This window comes from Watersipora subatra, chromosome 5, assembly GCF_963576615.1.
Source record: "Watersipora subatra chromosome 5, tzWatSuba1.1, whole genome shotgun sequence".
Lineage (NCBI taxonomy): Eukaryota > Metazoa > Bryozoa > Gymnolaemata > Cheilostomatida > Watersiporidae > Watersipora > Watersipora subatra.
In genome coordinates, this window is record NC_088712.1 from 27,266,601 (window position 1) to 27,279,877 (window position 13,277).

A 13,277-nucleotide genomic window follows, 5' to 3' on the forward strand; every position below is an offset into this window, starting at 1 on the left:
TGAATCCCGTTCCCGTAATCTGACGGGCTGAGAGCGCAGTCTCAGTGTACCAAACCCGTAATTGCCCGTCAGATCTGAGTCTTCGATACGTATTTTTTAAATTCATTTATTTATTTTAAAAACGCCACTTAAATTTTTAATTAATATTTTTAAGAGTTTTAAAAGATATCACACTACTATTTTGAGGCAATAATCAGTCCCTTCTACGCATGTGCAAAAAGAACACGTTGTTAGAAGTTGAACGTTCTTTATGGAAAGCTGATCATCATGAACGGACTCGATATTTGAGGCGCTGCTAAAAAGATTCGTTTACAGGAAGATACCGACTGGTTTGAAAGTGAAGAAGAGGATTTTATACCAGAAAAATGTGAGGAAGACGATGAAAGTAAAAAGGAAAATCAACAGAATGAATTAGATTGCAAAAGTGAGACTGAAACGGCCGGCATTGAAACGGCGAATAATGGCGGATATCAAAGAGGAGCTGATTTAAAACCAAAAGAATTACATTTTGCTAACAGCCTGGGAGGAGTATAAGTTTGAATTCTTAAACAGGTAAGTGTTTTTATTATTCAAAGCTTTTTAAACATCGGCCATGATAAATGTTTTATTTAACGAAACGAATAAATATGGCCTTCAAAAACATTGCGATGCTTCGAAGCCTGTTGATGATAAATATTTGGCGAGTTGCTTGTTTAGTTTTGCATATAGGTATTTTCAAAAAGCCTACTCTATTGCCTTACTGGTCCACATTTCTTTATTATCTACGCTAATTTTTAATCAGTTTATAAATTGAAAGAAAATTAGAAGCAAGTTTACACTTTATTGACAATTTTGAAGACCCTGCTGGCAATAAATTGTTCAAATTAAAAAATGTTTTTGCCATGACATGCGACTGGTTCTATCCTGTTTTTCTATCTGATAAATTTATATTTGTAGATAAAAGCTTGCTGGCATGGAAAGGCTGGCTCAACTTCAGACAGCATATTCCATCTAAAAGATCTAATTTTGGAATTATGTTATTTGCTTTCCGTTGCTGTCTCTGGCTATATGCACCAATTGTCTGTATACATGGTCGATGAGCAAGCTGAATGCACTGGAAGCGGAGTCAATTTTGGAATATCTTTGTGCGAGTCATGTTTTGATCCTTACCATGCTAGCTACATTTATTTACAAATGGTATTTTATTTAGTTTCTGCAAATGCTTCACTGCTTTGTATTGCTAGCTTTTGTACATACATTTGCTAATCTATTGTATTAGTTGTGCATCGATGTGCTGTATTTGTTGCACACTGCCATCTTCAGAGCAGCAGTCTAATCAAATAGTTCAGTTCTCATATTGTTCTGCAATCTAGCAGCCCATGATTTGCTGTTTCTGCTCATAAATGTTGCTTCCTGTCTTTTGCTGCTTCACCAAATGTGTGAATATAGGCTCACGACTCAATTCTTCTTGCACACATCCAGTTAATCTTTGCTGCAGCACACATGAATCTGTGCAATGACTTTATATGCAAATTTTTTACATAAATTTAGACTCAAGAAATGCATAAAAATTCAGAGCAAAAAATTGTAACTGCGCATATATAGATGTCTAGCTGCAAAGTTTTTGCAAGCTGTGTGGAGGAAAAAATCTCATTCTGCAGGAAAATGTCTCAGCTTCTAGATGCATATTCATTTGCAGTTTTGTGCCAATTTGCACGAAAGTTGGAGCAACCTTGTCGGATGACTCTTGCGCGGCTTATGGACATGGCGTTTCGAGCTTTTCCAATGGCGCTCCCGCTATACATCGGAGCTCATAACTCTGCTTTCAATGCTCTTGGACGACTAATTTTTTTTGCAAATTGTTGTGAACATATGAATCCATGCAAGAATTAATTATACAACATTGCCAATTGCTTTTAGTGAATGTAAAATACAATTGAAAATGACGTATTAACATAAAAAAAACTCGTAGCTTCAACGAATTGCAACTCTTGCAGGTAAGCAAATGCAAGCTAACTACATCAAAAAAGTATCAGCTTGTAGAAAAATTTCTCAGGATTCTGATGCATGTTAAATTATGTAACTACCTCAATTTTGAAGAAAACTGTTGCAGTTTTTACGCAGTGGTGTCGAAGGCTCAAATCGCCATAGTAAATGCACTGGTACGCTGGGGAATTTCCAGCCGTAAGCCCGCGGTCGCTAAAGGGTTAAGTCAATCGCTTATGTAACATAAACAATGCCACAATTTCTTAGCCAAGGCTTTGTGTGTTTTGGGCTTAAAATAGACACTTACTAATATTGTTATAAGAAATTTGTTTTATTTCTCAGAGAAATAGCCATTTTAAACATTGGTACAAATTATAGCCAAGCTCAAAAAAATTGCAACAACCAATTTGGATAACTAAAGAGTTACTGTTTTTAAGAGAGTTGTGTTCTCTCCTGTCGCCCTTAGCAGGTTGTTTCATTGACAGCGTTGGTTTTGGCGCACTCTGCAGTTTTCAATAGAGCACAACTATGTTTGGTTCAGCTCCTTCCTGTTGGTTTCAGCAGATTTTACCGCCGGCAGTGTTGGGTTCACCACACATTCTTTGGTCCAGCAGAGCACAAGTATGTGGTTTCCCGCTCCCTCCTGTTGGTTTAGCAAACTGTATCCTTATCAGCGTTGGTTTTAGCGCGCACGGTTTTAGTGCACATAGGTTTGAGCAGAGCACTAGGTGGTTGGATTCAGCTTCCTCCTGTTGGTTTCAGAAGGTTGTACAGTCGGCAATTTTGAGTTCAGTGCACTCTGTTGGGTTCAGCAGAAAACAAGTGAGTTGGTTTCCGCTTTTCTCTGTTGGGTTCAGCAGATTGTATCATTGGCAGCTTTGGTTTCAATGTACTCTGTTGGTTTGAGCAGAAAAAAGTGAGTTGGTTCCAGTTCCCTCCTGTTTATTTGAGCAAGATATATCAAGCTATATGCAAATTTGCTAGAGGGAAGGGTTGTCTTCATCCAACTCTTACGGGCCTTCTTCGCTAGGAACAAATTTATAGATTGCATAGTTCTTGGCTTGGTAGTTTACAGTTCCTTGCACTGTGCTCTGTGTTCTCCCTCTCGCAAGGGTACTTTCATTTCACGCTCTTTCTTACCTCGCCTGTTAAGCAATGGCTTGCCGCTCCTTATGTACATAAATGTGTGAGAGTTCATTGGCTTTTTATGAAAGCTGGCTTGCGCACTACTACGCTAGTTCAAGAGTTGCTTGACGCATATGGCTATTACAAACTTCTAAGCTTAGCAAATCTATAACAAGTCAAAATCTTACGCAAATTACTTTTTTTCATCACATACCTAGTCGATATCAGAGCAAAAACAATCTTTGGCGGAGAAAACATTTACGTGTTACCTTTAGCGCAAATGAAATACGTAAAGGTGTCACTGGTTAAACGTGACCTTTGTACCATTGTAAATGTTAAAAACTTTTAAAAACAGGTATTTTGAAATATCAAAACTGCTTTAAACAAGCATTTTATTAATCTAAAACAGTAACCATTAGTTGAAATGGAATTGCTTTCAATGTTTTACCACTAACAAACAAGAAGTTTTTGAGTTAGACTACAAGATAATTGATTGTTATTGATGCCAACAATTTGTTATCAAAAAGAATTTGTAGCCAGGTTTAACTGATCTCTTGATATTATATGTTCGCTCCAATCAAATATTGTTAAAGTGACATTTTATTAGTTGTTGCATTCTTTTAGAAGTTTTATACTGTAACAATGTATGAATATATATATATATATATATGTATAAAAAAGTTGTTTCCTCAACCCGGTTAACCTGTATGGGTGGTAGTTTCTTCTCTAGGTCGGGTCTCCAACCAGAGACTTGGGAGTTTGAGCACATGCCTCAAAATCTTAGCTGTTTTCAGAAGGGCACTTTTCTGCAACTCACCTTAGTTGATTGCTGTTGGTATTTAGGCAAGCCACATATTATGCGCTGGTGTTATTGCGCCAAGTGCCCCAATGACTAATGGGATTAAAGTTGTTCTTACATCTCAGCATTTTTCAATTTCTTCTCCAAGAGGGAGATATTTCTCTACCTTTTATTTTTCTTTGCTGTATATATTGTAGTCATTGGGTACTGCTATATCTATTATAGTAGCTCTCTTATTCTCCTTGTCCACCACCACTACATCTGGTAGGTCTGCTAGGACATGCTTGTCAGTCCGGATGTAGAAGGCCCAGAAGATCTTAACGCGATCGTTTTCATTGACATTACTAGGAGTTTCCCACCAATTTTGCGGTTTATTAAGGCCATACTCGACACATATACTTCTATACACAACACTTGTGACATGATTATGCCGCTCAGTGTATGCATATCTTGCTAGCTGCTTGCATTCACTGATGATGTGTTGGATGGTCTCAGGTGCATCTTTGCACAGTCTGCATCTAAGATCGTCTCTAGTATGATAAATTTTTGTTTGGAGTTGACTTTTTGGGAGCACTTGCTGCTGGGCTGCCATGATTAGCGACTTTGTATTGACCGTTAGTTTTCCTTTGTTCAGCTACATATATGTCTGGTGAAGATCGCCAACCTTAGATATTTGTCAGTAGTAAGCACCATGAAGAGGTTTCGTGTGCCAGTCAATTTCTTCATCATCAGAGCGAAGGTCAATTGTAAGAGCATCCGATTAAAATACAGCTAGCAACTTATTTGAAGTGGCCATAGAGGCTGCACAGGCTTGGATGCTTTGCTCTTTCTCTTTCACTGTCTGTTGTACACTTTTGAGTTCCCTATCGCCATCTTTCCTATCGAGATACAATTTACTAGTATCAGATTTTGGGTGAAGTGCTCCATACATGGTCATCAGTTTACGAGTTGCTATATCTGTTTCCTTGATGGCTTCCTCAGTCCACTTTATTATGCTTGCTGGATATTTTATTACTACCAGTGTGTAGGTATTTATTGTCATTACTTGGTTCTTGGCATTGAACAGGTTCGTAGGGCCTGCCGAAGACGTTTCTTGTATTCAATAATGGCTTTATGACGTACCTCGGCTTCGTGGTTGATGTTGCTCTGTGTAATTCCCAAGTACTTGTACCCTTCTTTTATATCTTTGATAGTACCATTTGGCATTCTTAGGCCATCTGTGAGCATAGAATGGTTTTTCTAAAGAATTAGCCTTAGCGAGTGAGGTGCCTAGTGAGCAGGTGCCTATAACTGAGTAAGGAGTATTAGCGAATCAATGTCCCTTTCTTTGTTAGCGTACAGCTTGATGTCATCCATGTAGAAGAGGTGATTTATCTTGGGGCCACTCAAAAACTGGTACCCATTGTGAGTCTTCTCTAGCATATTGCTTAGACGGTTTAGGCGTATGCAGAAGAGCAGCGGTGATAAGGAGTCACCTTGATACAGTAGATGCCTCGCTTAATATTTACATTTGCCAGCTTTTTGCCATTAGCCTCCAGTTCCGTCTTCAATTTGGTCATTGACATTTTGATGAATGTCACAAGAGTAGGGTGAACATTGTACATACTGAGGCACTCAAATATCCAACTATGGGGAATTGAGTCATAGGCCTTTTTGTAGTCTGGGTAAGATTGGTATGCCTTTTCCTGCTGTCCTGACAGACCGTCCAATCCACCAATAACTGATGTTTGGCTCCTCGGGTGTTGCGCCCAATTCATTGGTCATACAATGACACATGTGACCCATGTGCTCTTCCAATTTGTCTGCGAATATTCTTGAGAGCAGTTTCCAAGTGTTGGGCAAGCACGTTATTGGTCGATAGTTCTTGGAAATTGGCCCCTGTTTTGATTCTTTTGTCAGAAGTACAGTTCGTCCTTTGGTCAGCCATACCGAATGGTCGCCTTGTTCTATTAGACATTCCATCTGCTTAGTCATTCTAGTTTGAAGTGATGTCAAATTCTTCAACCATCCTTCCCATATAGCCATATTTTGAGGTTCACTCATGAAGTAGCACTGCATGAGGTCCGTGTTGTCAGTCCAAGTCCATTTTATGCATTTTGAACAGTAGCCAATTTTTCGCTGCCTTGTCCTGGTTCAGCTACAGTCAGCACAAACCTTGTTTGACCGGACAACGTTGGAACTGGCATGGCTTTGGTTATTGCACCCATTTGTTGTGGTTGTAGACGTTATACAAGCAAGAGTCTTGTCTAAAGACCGCCAGAAAGGTTCCATTGTTGGAGTTTGAACCTAGGACCCAATGATCACTGTCCATATACCTTACCAACTGCGCTATCTCTCCTGGCACTATCTGTCCTATATATATTTCCATATTCATATTCACATCTATACTTGGGTAATGTATATAAGTATATTGTTATATTGGTATTTTGCAAAGTCTGTGGCTCTGGATATGTGTGTCTGTGTATGTCTAGCTTAAGACATTATAAAGTTGGTATTAAAGTTCATAATTCTGATGGATTTGAACTCACAGACAATGTAACTAAAATGTTCTAAGCTTTCCAATGCACATTCATTTATCGTGCCATTTAAATTTGCATATAAGTTATAACAAAGTTTTGACATTTATTTCAGGCCCTCATTTTTGCTGGTCATTTGGGCCATGCTTTGAAAATTGCGAAGGATGATTTTGCATTGCGCCGAGCTCATAACTCCACTTTCAATGCTGCTCATCGACCAATTTTTTTGCTAATTGTTGAGAATTTATGAATCCGTGCAAGTATTGTATATACATTTTGATCAATTACATCCATTTATTAGAAAAATAGAATGAAAAATAGCCAATAAAAAAGAAATCTTTTTGGTGTAACCAATGAGGACAATTGCTGTAAAGTCTTTGCAATATATCTACATGGAAAAACTGTTTGTTTGTAGAGAAATTTCTCAGCTATCCGATGCATGGTAACTTAGGTAACTAACTATACTTTTTTTATGTAAGTTACCACAGTTTTATGCAGTCAGGTCAAAGGATCAAATGGCCCTAGATAATTGCTTCAGTATGATCAGTTACATTGGCAAATATTGTTATACCTTAAACACAAATAATTTTTCTGTTTGAAGACTTTTTACATGGGCATGGCCCAGCGTTTCTCTAGTATGTTTACATACATATGCACTTATTGAGATATTTAAATTTCTAATCTAGTGGGCATTAATACTGTACACTACTCATGCTAGTTATTTTGTTTCATTTCTGTTGGCAAAACACTTCAGAGACTTGTCAGAAATTAGCCAATCGTGTACCAAGTGTAAATGCCCTGAAAATTATTTAGTCCAGAGTTCTATTAAAGGGCTTTGAATATCCCTATTTTTTAAAGTTTGAAAAATTGTGCAGCAAAGAAATCAGGTTTCTTGCAGCACTTTGCTTGTTGCAAAAATAAACAATCAATTCTGATTCAGATTAAGGCATTAAAATTGTACATACAAATGTTTGCATGAGTAAGTTTTAACATTGTAGCAGTTAATAATTGCAAATTTAAAGTGTCCCTCTTGAGCCGATGAAATCATTTGAGATCAAGCTTATGCAATTATGTTTACTCAAGGGTTTTGTCAAAAATAATGCACAAGTTACATGTACTTCTTGAAATAAAGAAAATCCTAAAATTTGATGAAACTTTTTAATTTCAGCTGTTTCTAATCTCCTCAACCAAACAGCAAAGTTTAGTCAAACAGAAAACTCTGAGGATGTTCGTGAGGCCAGTTTTCTCATCAGCATGCAAGCTGACTCTGAGACAAGAGTGGAATTTGAAAATCTGTTTCTTCATATATCCTACCTGGATAGTATTTACGAACGGAGAATTTCTATGATTAACCTAACCTTTTTGAGTAAGAAAACTATAAACTTAATATATAAACTTGCAATATTGACTAACATTCAATTATGTTGTACGTTATATCATCTCTATATTTGTCAGAATTTATCAAGGTTGAAGCTTTCTTACAATTACAGTCTTACTTTTTCAGCAAGAATCTTCAAGTTTAGATTGATATTTGTGGCATTGTTACCTCCATATGTTAGCAAAAACAAATTTAAAAAAGGTAATTCTCTCACAAATCATGAATTGAAATTTAGTAATTTAACTTTATTGATTGCATCATATTTACAATAGCTAGCAAAAACATTGTTCTTGAAACAAATAAAATGTTACTTTTTTCAATTCCAAACAGGTTATTTTAAAATAAATGCTTTAGTTACACACTTTTAGCTAAAACAGGCAATCCCATTTGAAAGCTGCAAATTATTTTGAAGTCAATTTTTTGTTGGAAATATAGAAACCTGGTAACTTGAGTTTGGTAAACGCAGTACAGCTTGACTTATTGCACCTCATACTGATATTGTATTATTTTGAGAGTTTCTACATAAGCTTATTGTGTTATAATTACATCATTGTAGATAATTATTATTTTCATGATGATTTGTTCTTTGATTAATTTTATGGATAATTTTAATGTATGTAATCCAATTATTGTAACGACCAAAATCAAAGGTAATGAACAAATTATTACAATAAAATAGTATAAAATGCCAATATATACATTAATGTGATGCAAATTTTGGATGAGAAGCTCAAGGCTAAAATTTGAAGTTATAAAAAAAGTATATTATTTTAAAATTTCAGTTTCAGTTTATGACGCAATAAAAGATACTGTGAACTAATAATAAACAATAGTCAATATTTCAAATGAGCTATACAAAACGTGTCAACTTTGCTGAAATAATATTATAACATAATTTGGTCAAATAATTAAAATATTACGATTTGTCATAAAAATTTCCCTGCAACTTCTGTATATCATTTTTAAAATAGTTTTTTGTAAGTCATATTATCATGTATTTTAAACACTTCGTTGTCAAAAATCTACAGTGTAAACGAACAGATATGTATAAAAATATTTAGCATTCTAGCAATTGAAGTCAATGAATGTGTTGTAATAAGAAATTTACCAGATAAGCAAACATGCGCACTATTTTTGACACAAGTAAAGTTCAATTAAATCTTTACTTGTATAAACAGTTGTTTACACATAAAAATATTTCCTTCAGTTCTAATGTAAACTGAACTTTGCCAAGGGGTGAAATTTTCACCGTCTCAAGCACTATTTGTAGAGTGTGTTGTTTCTTTGTAAGGCCCTCATTTGTTGGGGAAAGTACGCCCTCCTTTCAATTTCTCTTGCCATCTGCAAAGTCATGACTGAATCTCCTGCTTCTGATTTTTTGAACAATCCGTTAGTTTTGAGGCAAAACAGGGTGGTTTGTGTTGAATAAATTTGCGTGATCAGCAAGAGTTCAGCCAACAGCTGACTCTCAATTTGAGGTTTTAATGTGTGTGGTGTGGTGTGCGTAGGCGTGTGCGTGTACGTACATTATGTGTGTTTGTGTGCTTGTGTCTTCGTGTGTTTGTGAGTTTGTCGTAGTATGTTTAGGTGTTTCTGTGTTTGTATGTTTGTGCATTTGCGCGCTTTCGCGTTTGTGCATCTGTGCGTTTGTTAGTTTATTCGTTTGTGTGCTAATGCGTATGTGCGTTTCTGCGTTTGTACAATTGTGCATTTGTTTGTTTGCACGTTTGCACCTTTACACGTTGGCGTGTTTGCGTGTTTGCGCGCTTGCGCTTGCGCATTTGCACGTTTTTGCGTTTAATTTTTTATATGTGTTCATGTGTTTGTGCATGTGCGCGTGTGTGAACTTGTAAATGCATGCAATTGGGGACTCACACCAGAATTTAACAGCCAAATTGGGGACATTCAGAAATTGGGAACGTCCCCAATCTTTTAAACCCTTTTTTCTTATAAAAAACTAAAAAATATATAGTTTAATCCAACTCCCGACAAAATCTGAGCACTGTCCCCAATTGCCTGCATTTGTACGAGAACATCTGTGAGTGTGGGTGTGTGAAAAAATATGTAAGCCCCCAAAAAGTTTGCTAAATTCTCACACACATTTGACCTGTTTCCATTTGTTAGTAGGAAAATATTTGCGGAGTTTTCTTCTCATAGAAACCTTTTACCTAACAATTGGGGACATATATTTTATTGGGGAGCTAATTTCTATCTTGTAAAAACTCCCAATATTTGCGAGTTTCTACAAGAATGAAATTACAAGAGATGAAAACTCACAATATTTGTGATTGAAAAGTCACAATATTTGTGAGTTTTTATCTAAAATGTAGCTTCGGAAGCAAATTGAGAGTTTACACTATTTTTGAACTTATGTTTAGCTAAAGGCTATATTTGCTCTTCTGCATTACAAATGTGATTTGTAGTTTAGCATTTGCAAAGTTTTTTTACAATATAATGTATTTGGTCAGCAGTTATACAAGCTCAGCAGACATTTGAAAGTGTGTCTCGTTTGCTTCCTTCAATAGTTCAGGCCTTTAATAATCCTTGAGAGCTCTTGTACTTTTTCAAATATTCTCACATATGCATTCTTCTTTACTTACTAACTTTTATTTTTAGTACGGTTGTAGTTTATATGCAATTAAAAAGATTTGTGCTTTATTATTCAAAAGATTTGTTTGAATTCATTACGCAAATTTCTTACATAGGTTATAGCTGCATAAATTTTCAGGTTAATTTCACATAGTCTTAAGCATAAGGTCTCTACACATGTACTTTATTGACTTCAAATCTTGATCCATTGGATGTCTTTGCAAGAACTTTACTACATCATCTTTCCTTGATATTTTTTGACGGAATAAAATATTAAAATAAAAAATGTAGCCTCCAATGCTTTCTCTAACTCGTTTAAATTTTTCCTATATCTATGAATAATAATTGTCAAAATTCTGATTTAAAATATTTTTTAAAAGTAAACTTGAATGTCTGATAATTTTGGTTCAAAACATTTAAAACAAACATTATTAAACCAATTTCAAGTGTCTCTGCAAATTTCTAATCTGAGATCTGCATATTGTTAGAATTCAATCAAATCTTCTGTTTTTTTCTTTCTCAGACCAATTGTCCATCATTGATCTTTTTTACTATGTAGTATTCTTTTATACGCTCCACTAAAAAACTTTCGTTACTACTAAAAGATCAGAGTCAATTACCAAGATTGACAAGGTAGTATATTTTTAGAGAATGAAATAGCTAGATGGAAAATTCTGCCATACATTTATCGCTCCTCATTGAAAATACTTATAGTTGTTTTAGAAAATATATATATTTCATCAAGTTTATATTGAGTATGTTGACAATACCATTCTTTTTATCTAAAGCTTGATTGTAATTTAACTCCTATGTCCCTATGCTTGCTTTTCATGTATGACTTGAAAGAAATGGAATTATACAAGTTTCAAGTTTAATCAATTGCGGTTATCAATGTGTAAAACTAAGCAGCAGTGTCAACATTTAATGAATATATTTAATTATTTTTGGTTTTTGGATTTTTGAAAAAGTGCTTGTCATCACCTCACTTGTTCTTTTTACTTTTGTTTATAATAGTTAACTCATGCTGACGCAATGTAAATATGTTGATGACTGGCATTGCTAGCAGTATAAAACGAGATACAGCAACAAAATTAATCCAGTAACATAATTAAATTTGTTGTCTGTTTATGCCAAACGCTTGGCATGAGTGTAAAACATTCTTGCATTCAGCTGTCTTCTCGGTTCTGCAAAGTGGAAGGACTTGAGATTTAATAAAAAACTCTGTTGAAATTTTTGCCTTGATAAAAGCATTAATAATTGTAAAATCAAAAACGTAGATAAGACATCAGTTTGCTACTCCTGCTGTTTATTACTTACAAACTAAACTCGCAAAGATCAGCATTGATCCTGATAAGCAATTGGTTATATTGTATTAATAACCGAATAGAATGGTCTAATGCTGAGTTATCCTTTGTACATCATACACGTGGAGAATTAATAGTTACTAAAAGTAAATTAAGAAAAGTGTCATAATATGTATATTTATTATTCAACAAAGATTTCATAGACAACTATGGAACTTTTGAACTGAGTTTGAAGTAGAAATGAAGTCATGCATAACTTTTACTAGCATAATTATGAAAGTGTGCACATAAGATTGCACATGAAAGTGTCCACCATGCACAAGAAATTGGCAAAAAATTAAGTATACAAAAAAGCAAAGTGTTTTTGCATACTCGCACACAAGAAAAAGATTTTTTGGGGTGTAAAATAGGTGTGAAATACTGAACGTAAATCATTGTCAACATGAATGAATTTTTTAATGTTTATTACTACTTGGTTCATAGGAATGCAATTGATTAAAATTTTTTTAATTTTATTGTAGTATTCATCATATATAATTTTAACTGGATTTCAGTAGTGTGTATATGTAAAAGCCTAATACGGCTCAATGAATGCATGCAACTTTGTTTGTTGTACGATACAAAGCCAAATGCGCTTAGCTAACGTCTCAGCAAATGAGCAATGCATACTGAAAATCTATATATAAATATCAGTGTCTTTTTGTCTTCTTTTGTATGTTCATTTATAACAAGTATGCATTGTTTTAACATAGTAATGCATAACTTACATGACTCTCGCATAAGCTTGATTGATATGCTAAGCAAAAATATTGCAATCAGTAGAGAGCTGTAGTTGGACTGAAACAGGCACAGTATAAATTACACAAATATATAAACAATACACAGAAATAAATGCAGTACGCAGAAATAAAAAAACACCTTCATTTAAAACCGTCATTTTTATTACCCGGGAAAATCGGGCAATCTGCTTGTTTTATATAAAGCAAGAGAGGCTGCTACCTATTTGTAAAAATTCACCACAATAAAAAATCTAAAGAAGTTAGACCAATATAAAAAACCATTTTTATAATTAAAACACAAAATGAAACCAAAACTTCTATTGATCACCAAAAAATACCAAATAGTAGATCCCTTGTCAAAGATTTTCAAAATCACACTGGCAAAACTGCTAGCAATTTCTTGTTAACCGTTTTTTTAATTATTCTTGACAAAGTTATTACTTGCGCTGTTTTAATTAAAAAGGTTCTCAGGTAAACGTTTGTTTTTTTGCTATTTTTAATTTTGCTTAAAAAACTTTGCAATAATTTTTTATAGATTGCATTGTAAAAAACTAATTTTAGATATCAATAGCAATAGTGCAATAATTTAATTATGGTGCTATTGTTATTGTGATTCCTAATTTGAAGTAAACAGTTTTATGAAAATTATTCTATAACTGGCCATTGACTACTTCTGTTGGAAAGGTTACCTACAGTTTTAATGTTTGGAAAACCGACTCATTTTACTTTTTGTTGCTCATAGTTGCTTGTCTTTTTTAATAGTTACTTTAAAAAACTCTCACAGCATTGGTAAAATTTTCGTGCTATCTGAGATTTGTTTGA